We start from the raw sequence: 9,365 nt of genomic DNA on the forward strand, positions 1-9,365 counted from the left end.
TGTGTGAAATAAATTTTAAAAGAACGAAATTTTGGGCCAAGTTAAAGTGAAAAATGTATATATATATTTTTTTATTGTGACAATTTTTTTTTTTTTTTCCTGTTGCCTGTCTAAGAAATTCCTTTTTATTTTCCCTCTCAGTTTAGCGTCTTACATTTTCCTTCCTACTTCCCCCTAAGCTGTCCCAAGGCTCGTTTTCTCGTCAGTTAAGGAAGCGCCCTAACAACTCTTCCCAAGCGATTTATTTGGCGTATTACAACCTCCGCCCTTGTGTTACTTAAATCATTCCACCATCACCATACTCTGCACAAATTATCCGTACGTACAAAATTATATCAGCCAGCCGTATCCAACAATAATCGTTTAGGAAAAGGTGTTAGGTAGCTTCCTTAACAGCGGAAAAGACAAGCATGAAAGTATATGCTAAAAATTGCTTTCTCTCTCTTCTTACTGATTCGTGAGAATTTTGCAAAAGAGTTCAAAAAAAAAAAAAAAAATGGCGTTCATTATATCACAGAGCCATTTACTTATATACTTATTTCTGTAGCACTTCTTCGTGACCAGCAACATATTCTGCTGTTTAATCTATTGTTACAACTCAGCATTCAAGATGGAGAGGTGGCAATTTTAGTCCAAGTTATTGTCTAGAAATTACAGTGTTATATAAGTGTTAATCTAGTACTACACCTTAGAAATATAAGTATGATGATGATTTTAAGTCAAGTTAGAGTAAAAGAAGTATAGAATCAACGCCTATCAACTACACGTGGCTCATTACGGCAGATTTTTTTTTTCTCCAAGTTTAGATCGAGTTAAAAAAATTTAGTATATCTAGTATTTAAGTGTTAATTTACTGCTACACCTCATAAATAAGACATTTTTAGGCCAAGGTAGAGTAAAAAGATTATAGAATCAGTGCCTATCAACTGCACGTGGCTCATTACGGCAGATGATCATTTTTTCCGAGTCACAATTTCCCCCAGTAATATGGTGACATGTGGAGGTGTATGGTGTGTAGGGGGACGAGTGGGCCTTGGGAACAGGTTGTGAAGACTGTGGCAAGAGTCGGACACATTAAAAAAAAAAATAATCTATCTATCTATCTATCTATCTATCAAATGACAGTTACCTTAATCCAGTAAGGGATGGCCACAAACAAAATCGCCTCCATGTCGCCCTGTCCCCCGCCATTTCACTGCCCCGCGCCCAGGTACTACTACTACTACTACTACTACTACTACTACTACTACTACTAATAATAATAATAATAATAATAATTACTTTCAGGGCAGACAGGTCTGACAGCCTCACCTCACAACACACCTGGAAAGAATAAGAGACTGAAGGCTTGTAAACAATATCATGAAACACAGAAACAAAAAATCCTTTATATAAGAGATACAGGTATTTAATCAGTGATCCTGCAAAGAATGAGGATGAGACTGAAGGAAAAACAGTATTATGAACGATAAACTAAAAACTCCTTTATATTTTAGATAGAGGTTTATAATTAATGTGTCCTCTCTGATCTTTACAAAATCCTAAACACAAAAAGTTACATGGGCGTACTTAGTAATGCAAGAGATTTAAATGTTACCGTACCTGAAGAGAGAGACTGAGTTACCTGGCTATAGTAACAGAAGAAAATAGAGGAAATAATCTCCAAAATCAACCAATATAGTGCTAGATTATATGCGGGAACTTCAGGGCACTAATACGAGGCCTTACTAAAAATCACTAAAGTCAACAGGCATAAAGTGCCTTGTTTCCGAAAAACTTTAGTGAGTGGCAGACAGACAGGACAGCTCCTCTCTCTCTCTCTCTCTCTCTCTCTCTCTCTCTCTCTCTCTCTCTCTCTCTCTCTCAAGCTCTTTGTTTTGAGATGTACCATAAAAAAAGGAGGAACATTCGGCACGACATTTGATAGCGAGCTGTGTTACTTTATCTTCCTTTTCTACATCGCCGGAGACAATTTCCAGACAAGAGGGACACCTGGGCTGGTGTAATGGTTCAGGGAGAAATACTGAGGCAGATGTAGGAGGAAGAGAATGAGAAAGATGGATGTGGAGGAGGAGGAAGAGAGAGATGGATGTAGAGGAGGAGGATAAGAAGAGATACTAACTCAAGAGGAGAAGGAGGAGGAAGACAAGGAGGAATATTCACGTGGAGAACAGAGGTAGAACTGAGCTGGTGTAATGGTTCACAGAGAAATATTGAGGCAAACGCAGGTGGAGGAAAAAGAGGAAGATGAATGTGTAGGAGGAAGATATACGCAGAGATGGGCAATTAGTAAGAGGAAGAAGAGGGGTTGCTAAGATGGAGGAGGAGGAGGAGGAGGAGGAGGAGAGGGAAGACAGAGGAGCAGGAAGGAATGTAGATATGGTCAATTAGGAGGAGGAATAAATGAATGAAGATACTGTACATGAGGAAGATAAAACTGAGCTGGTGTAATGGTTCATGGAAAATACTGAGGCAGACTGAAGGAGAAAGAGGCAGAGGAAGATGGATGTAAAGGAGGAATAGGAGGATGGAGGAGCAGGAAGGAATGTAGAGGCGGGGAGGGAAAGAGGAAGAATGATGAGATGGAGGAGGAGGAGGAGGAAGAAGGAGGAGGAAGAAGGAGAAGGAGGAGGAGGAGGAGAAGGAGGAGGAAGAAGGAGAAGGAGGAGGAGGAGGAGAAGGAGGAGGAGGACGACGACGACGACGAGGACGACGACGAGGACAAGGACGAGGAAATAAAGAGCTGGACAATTAACCAAAAAGGAAGAAGGGGAAGGATGAGGAAAATACGCAGCCACAAGAGAGGAACAAGAGGAGGAGGAAGAAGAGAAGGAGGAAGAGATGGAAGATAGGAGGAGAAAGAGGGTGAGGAAGACAGCCAATTAAAAAGAAGAAGAAGAGAGAGGAGGGAATAGAGGAAAGAAGAGGGCAATTAGGAGGAAGAAGAAGACAGAGGGGAGAGAAAGAGGCAGAGGGAGTTGAGGAATTAGGAGAAAGAGGAAGAACACGGATGAAAAGGAAGAACAGGGGGAAAAAAGAGGAAGAGGAAGAAGATGGATGCGGAAGATCAAGCGGAACAGATACACAAAGACGGAAGAGGAGCAGAAGTACAATTCTTCGAGAACAACCACATTAATTTCACCTGCAAGACTTAAGATGCTGAATGAATTTCTTAAGATGTTAAATGTACTTGTCCTGTAATACCCATGGATTCGTAACATATCTCGCATGGGAACAGGTCTGACCCCTCCCTCCCGCCATACTAGCTAGACGTCTCTCTCTCTCACTCTCTCTCTCTCTCTCTCTCTCTCTCTCTCTCTCTCTTACACACACACACACACACACACACACACACACACACACACAATCCCTAACACCTCTTCATGAGCGATTTACTTTTGGATATGGCTGGTTAATGTTTTTTTGTGTTTTTTTTTATGCAAACTATGGTGATGGTGGAAGGATTTTGGTGACACAGAATTGGAGAGTCAAGATATAATAAACAAAAGAAATCGCTTAGGAAAAGGTGTTAGGGAACCATGATTTAAGAGAGAGAGAGAGAGAGAGAGAGAGAGAGAGAAACTAAACCGGGATCTCGCAGGCCCGGATTCAGTCGCGATGGGAACACCTGTCTTCTCACTCCTAATAATTAGCCTACCTGACAAAGTTACACCTGATTATTTGAGACCCAGTGTTCACCTGGATATGCGTGCTCCTTCGTCGCGGTGAGATTTTATTTTATTAAGCAGGTCCAACGCTGAAAGGAAAAAAAAGAGGAAATATCTCAATACTCGTGCAAGTAAAAGAGACATTAGTTTTTTCCGTAATATTTTTTGCGATACGTTTATTGGAGGTTTTAAATGTTTTCTCGACCTTAGGGGAGTAAATTGCAAAGTTCAATGACCTCTCTCTCTCTCTCTCTCTCTCTCTCCATATCGATACAGGACGTAACATTTATGGATTAAGGAACGAAAGATCACTCTGTGTCTTTATGTAACTCCCCCACCCCCTTCCTCTCTCTCTCTCTCTCTCTCTCTCTCTCTCTCTCTCTCTCTCTCAGCAGTCAGCCAGCTGTCAGCAATGCGTTCAGCCTTAGTAGGGAACGCTGAATTAAGTGCTGACTGCTGTGTTATTTTAGCCAGAGTCTTTTGAAGTGGGGAGAGTCGCAGTACAATGGAATATTTATCATGCTGTTGTTATTGCATTCCGATACCTGACTACACACACACACACACACACACACACACACACACACACACACACACACACACAGGAAATAACCAGCACAGGAAAGATAAATAAAAAAGCAGTGGAAGCAAATTAATATACATCAGGCGTAAAATTGCTCTCAAATCTAAATTATTTTCCTCGCTCAAAGTTCAACGTTGCCTCCCAAATCAACGCTATCTCTGGATCTCAATGCCCTTTGAACACGTTAAGGAAGAAGTTAGAGCTTCAATTAACTTTATATTTACTACGAGGTCTCGTAAATTGAATAAAAGCGTTTGGAAGTGGTAAAAATTAACAAGATTACATTTACAGTAGAATTAAATCCACTGTCAACACCATTTCTGACTCAATATGTACTTTCAGCACGCTAATGCATTTGATTGGCCCTCCACACACACACACACACACACACACACACACACACACATGATCTCGCTCACTACCACGGAGCCCTAACCTAATCTCATAACCCCCTTTGTCCACACACTCTAATTCACATTCATTTCCGGCACTACACTCCCATTTCCTCTCTCTCTCTCTCTCTCTCTCTCTCTCTCTCTCTCTCTAGCACTTCACAATTCTTCCTGCCAGAGTAAGTTAAGAGAAATTAAAGGTTGGAAATGAACACCACGACTGAGAGAGAGAGAGAGAGAGAGAGAGAGAGAGAGAGAGAGAGAGATCATCAAAGAAAATGAAGCAAGCCAGCAGAAAGCAATAAGGGATAACAGGGCATGACATACACACAGACAGACACAAAAGAATAGGAGAGAAAGGAGGAGGAGGAGGAGGAGGAAAAAAAAACAAGGTAGGAGGAAAATAAGAGAAGAGGGTGAACAGCAGACAAAGTGAGAGGGAGAGTGAGAGAGGTGGATAATGAAGAAGGAAGCCAGCGCTGTTTGGACAATTACTGATATATGCTTACATGTGTGTGTGTGTGTGTGTGTGTGTGTGTGTGTGTGTGTGTGTGTGTGTGTGTGTGTGTGTGTGTGTGTTACATACGCGAACAGCCTTCTTTTTGCCTATCCCTTGGGAACGGTAGATAGATAGATGGATAAACAGATAGAAAGACAGACTGATTGTTTGACTGACTGGCTGATAAGTAGATAGACAGATAAAGACAGATAATGATAGATAGTTAGATAGGCAGGTAGGGAAATAGGTGGAGAGAGAATGTAGTTAGATAGTTAGATAGATTGACAGGTAAACAAATTAATTGACTGACTGGTAGAGAAACAGACAGATAGATAGACAGACAGTGATAGAGTACTGATCGTGGGCAAAAGAACACGCGAACACCTTTGACGTTCCATATCCCAAAGGAACGGGTTATTGTGTGAAATTAGATAGATAGATAGACAGACAGATAGGTAGATGGATGGATGGATGGACTGATGAGGGAGATAAGAGACATAGACAAAGAGATGGAGTTGGATAGGTAGGTAGGTTGGTAGGTAGGTAGGTTGGTTGGTAGGTGGGTGGACAATTAGAAAGATACATGGATACGTTTTTTTTTTTTTTTTTTTAATGCGAGGAAGAAGGAACCAAAGGCCATGAGCCCGCAGTAACAGTTCCCTCCAAGAGAAAAACAAAATACAATAGAGAGCCAAATTCAAGATCCGATCATTTTGAGATGCCTGGACACACTGCGTTTGAAAGACTGGAGATCATAGGCAGCAGGAAATACAGACAGAGGGAGACAGTTCCAGAGCTGACCTGTTGCATAAATGAAAGACTGGGAGTAACGGTTAACTCTTGCATTAGAGAGTTGGACAGAAAAGGGATGAGAGTTTGCTGCCAGACGGGTGCTACGCGCCCATCGTAGAGGTGGAGGAATGCAAGCAGACAGTTCAGAGGAGCAGTGACCATTAAAGTAGCGATAGAAAAGAGATAAAGATGCAACAGTGCGGCGAAGAGACAGAGGTTGAAGGGAGTTAGTAAGAGGAGGAGAGTTAATGAGACGAAAAACCTTTGACTCCACCCTATTGAGAAGAGCTGTATGTGGGGAGCTTCCCCACACATGAGAGTTGTACTCCACACAGGGGCGGATAAAACCCCTGTATAGAGTCAACAATTGTGCAAGGGTAAAGAAAGACCGGAGTCGGCTTAGCACACCCAATCTCTTGGAAGCAGATTTTACAAGAGATGTAATATGATCTTTCCAAGATAAGTCCCGAGTAAATGAAACCCCAAGCATGTTCAAGGATGATGCAGGATTAAGCTGAATATTATTAAACATTAGTGGGTATACCTGTGGAAGATTTTGTCGGGTCGATAGTTGTAAGAACTGAGTCTTAGATGCATTAAAGACAACCATATTATTTTTACCCCAGTCAGAGATATGAGCCAAGTCAGACATTAGGTGTGCCATAGCCTCATCCCTTGTTTGTTGAAGTAACTGCTGAGATGGGCATTGCGGGAACTGAATGGAAAGGTGAAGGGTGGAGTCATCAGCGTATGAGTGGATAGGGTTAGATGTACAGCTTAGAAGATCATTGATGAATAAAAGGAAGAGAGTTGGTGATAGGACAGAGCCCTGAGGAACACCACTGTTGATAGATCTAGGAGAAGAACGATGGCCGTCTACAACAGCGGCTATAGAACGACCAGAAAGGAAGCTAGTGATGAAGGCACAGATAGAAGGATAGAAACCGTAGGAGGGCAGTTTGGAAATTAAAGATTTATGCCAGACTCGATCGAAAGCCTTTGAGATGTCAAGTGCAATGGCAAAGCTTTCGCCAAAGTCCCGAAAGGAGGATGACCAGGAGTCTGAAAGGTAGGTGAGAAGATCGCCAGTGGAGCGTCCCTGACGGAACCCATACTGACGATCGGAAAGAAGGTTGTGATAGGAAAGATGCCTTAAAATTTTTCTATTAAGAATTGACTCGAAAACTTTTGAAATATAGGACGTTAAAGCAATTGGACGATATTTGGAGGGTTGGGAGTGGTAACCCTTCTTTAGGACTGGCTGAATGAGAGCAAACTTCCAGCAAGAAGGAAAGGTACAAGTTGATAGACAAATGCGAAAGAGTTTAGGCTGTAAGCACAGAAGCACAGTTCATGAGAACAACAGGAGGGACCCCATCAGGCCCATATGCCTTGTTAGTACTGAGGCCAGTGATGGCAGAAAATACATCAACTGAAGAAATTTTGATGTCAGCCATGAGGAAGTCAGAGGGGGGAAGTGATGGAGAAACAGCACCGGAATCGTCTAAGGTGGAATTGGAGGAGAAAGTCTGTGCGAAGAGATCTGCTTTATCAGTAGAAGAAATAGCTACAGAACCATCAGAGTAGAAAAGAGGAGGGAAGGATGATGAGGTAAAGTTGTTAGAAAGATTTTTGGCAAGGTGCCAGAAGGAGCAGGAAGAATTCGAGTTGGAGGGTTGAGAGCATTTAGTATGGATGAAATTATTTTTAGTAGAGCGAAGAACAGACTTAGCACGATTCTGGGCAGAAACGTAAAGATTATGTGATTCAGGGGTGGGTTGGCTCCGGTACCTTTTGTAGGCCTTCTCCTTGTTGCGGACAGCATTAGAACAAGCGTGATTAAACCAAGGCCTTCTTGCGTTAGTCAAAGGATATGAGAGAGGAATGTATGCTTCCATGCCCGAGAGAATAACCTCCGTAATGCGCAAGGCACACTCAGATGGCTCACGGCCATGGAAGCAATAATCATTCCAGGGAAAATCAAAGAAGTACTGCGTGAGGGCCTCCCAGTCCGTGGCTCCAAAATGCCACAGACGACGTTTCCCTGGAGAGTCCACAGGCCGTACCGGGGTGATAGGACAGGTTAAGGTAATAAGGTTGTGATCGGAGGAGCCCAACGGAGAGAAAAGATTAACAGAGTAAGCAGAAGGATTAATTGTGAGGAAGAGGTCAAGTATGTTGGAGCTCTCACCAAGGCGGTCAGGGATACGGGTAGGGTGCTCTACAAGCTGCTTTAGGTCATTAAGGATAGAAAAGATGTAGGCTTGTTCACCAGGTGGATCTGTGAAAGGAGAGGAGAGCCAAAGGTGGTGGTGAACATTGAAATCTCCAAGAATGGAGATTTCAGAGAAAGGAGAAATGGATAGAATGTGTTCCATCGTAGAAGTAAGATAGTCGAAGAATTTTTGATAGTCAGTAGAATTAGGGGATAAGTAAAGAGCACAGTTATATCTAGTCAGAGAATGACAGGAAAGCCGAAGCCAGAGTGTGGAGAATTCAGAAGAATCAAGTTCAGGAACACGAGAGCAAGATAAGTCGTTGCGTATGTATACACAACAGCCACCTTTGGCTTTGAAATGAGTATAGAGAAAGTAGGAGGATACAGAAAAGGGTTTGCTGTCAGTTGCCTCAGACAGCTGAGTCTCCGTTAGAAAAAGAAAGTGAGGTTTAGAGGAGGAGAGGTGGTGCTCAACAGAGCGAAAGTTAGATGAAAGGCCGCGAATGTTGCAGAAATGAAGAAGAAGAGAGTCAGACAGTGGTTCCAGGCACCTCGAGTCGTCACCGGGAGAGGGGCAGATGGCGGGGGCATTTATGGTCCCCCCCCCCTCCGGGAACTCCGAGGCTGGGTGAATTGGGGCCATTTTTGGTGAATTTTGAATAGGAAGTGTAGTGTCTACTGTGCATGTAGTTTGGTGAAGATAGTTAGAGAAATTTGTACTGGAGAGCATGCTGGCCTACTCTCTGTGTTACTGAGACACTGAAAAAGTTCAGCAAAGGGGGATGGTCAGGAACTAGTCCTGAGGGCTGATGAAACGGGAGCTCCAGCACTCCCTGTCATCAGCTTTCCATCCACCTTGGGAGTACTGCCCTGCTCGACTCGTGCTACAGTGGACAGGGAGACAGACAGATAGACAGACAGATAGATAAATATATAGCTAAATTCAGTAGTGTTAGTCCGCAACGTATACGTGAGCAATATTCATCTCCCATATCCCCAGGGAACTAATTTAATGTGTAGAATATTGATAGATAGACAGACAGATAGATAAATAGACAGAGAAATAGATAGATAGGTGGGTGATGGATTGATAGACAGATAAATGGGTGATAGAACAATAATAGACAGAGATAGACATAACGATAGATATAGACAGACGAAGATATAGGTAGATATAAACAGACAGATAGACAAATAGACGGAAAACTATATA

Source organism: Coenobita brevimanus, chromosome 116 (assembly GCF_032717465.1).
Source record: "Coenobita brevimanus isolate Jiangsu-jjx chromosome 116, ASM3271746v2, whole genome shotgun sequence".
NCBI lineage: Eukaryota > Metazoa > Arthropoda > Malacostraca > Decapoda > Coenobitidae > Coenobita > Coenobita brevimanus.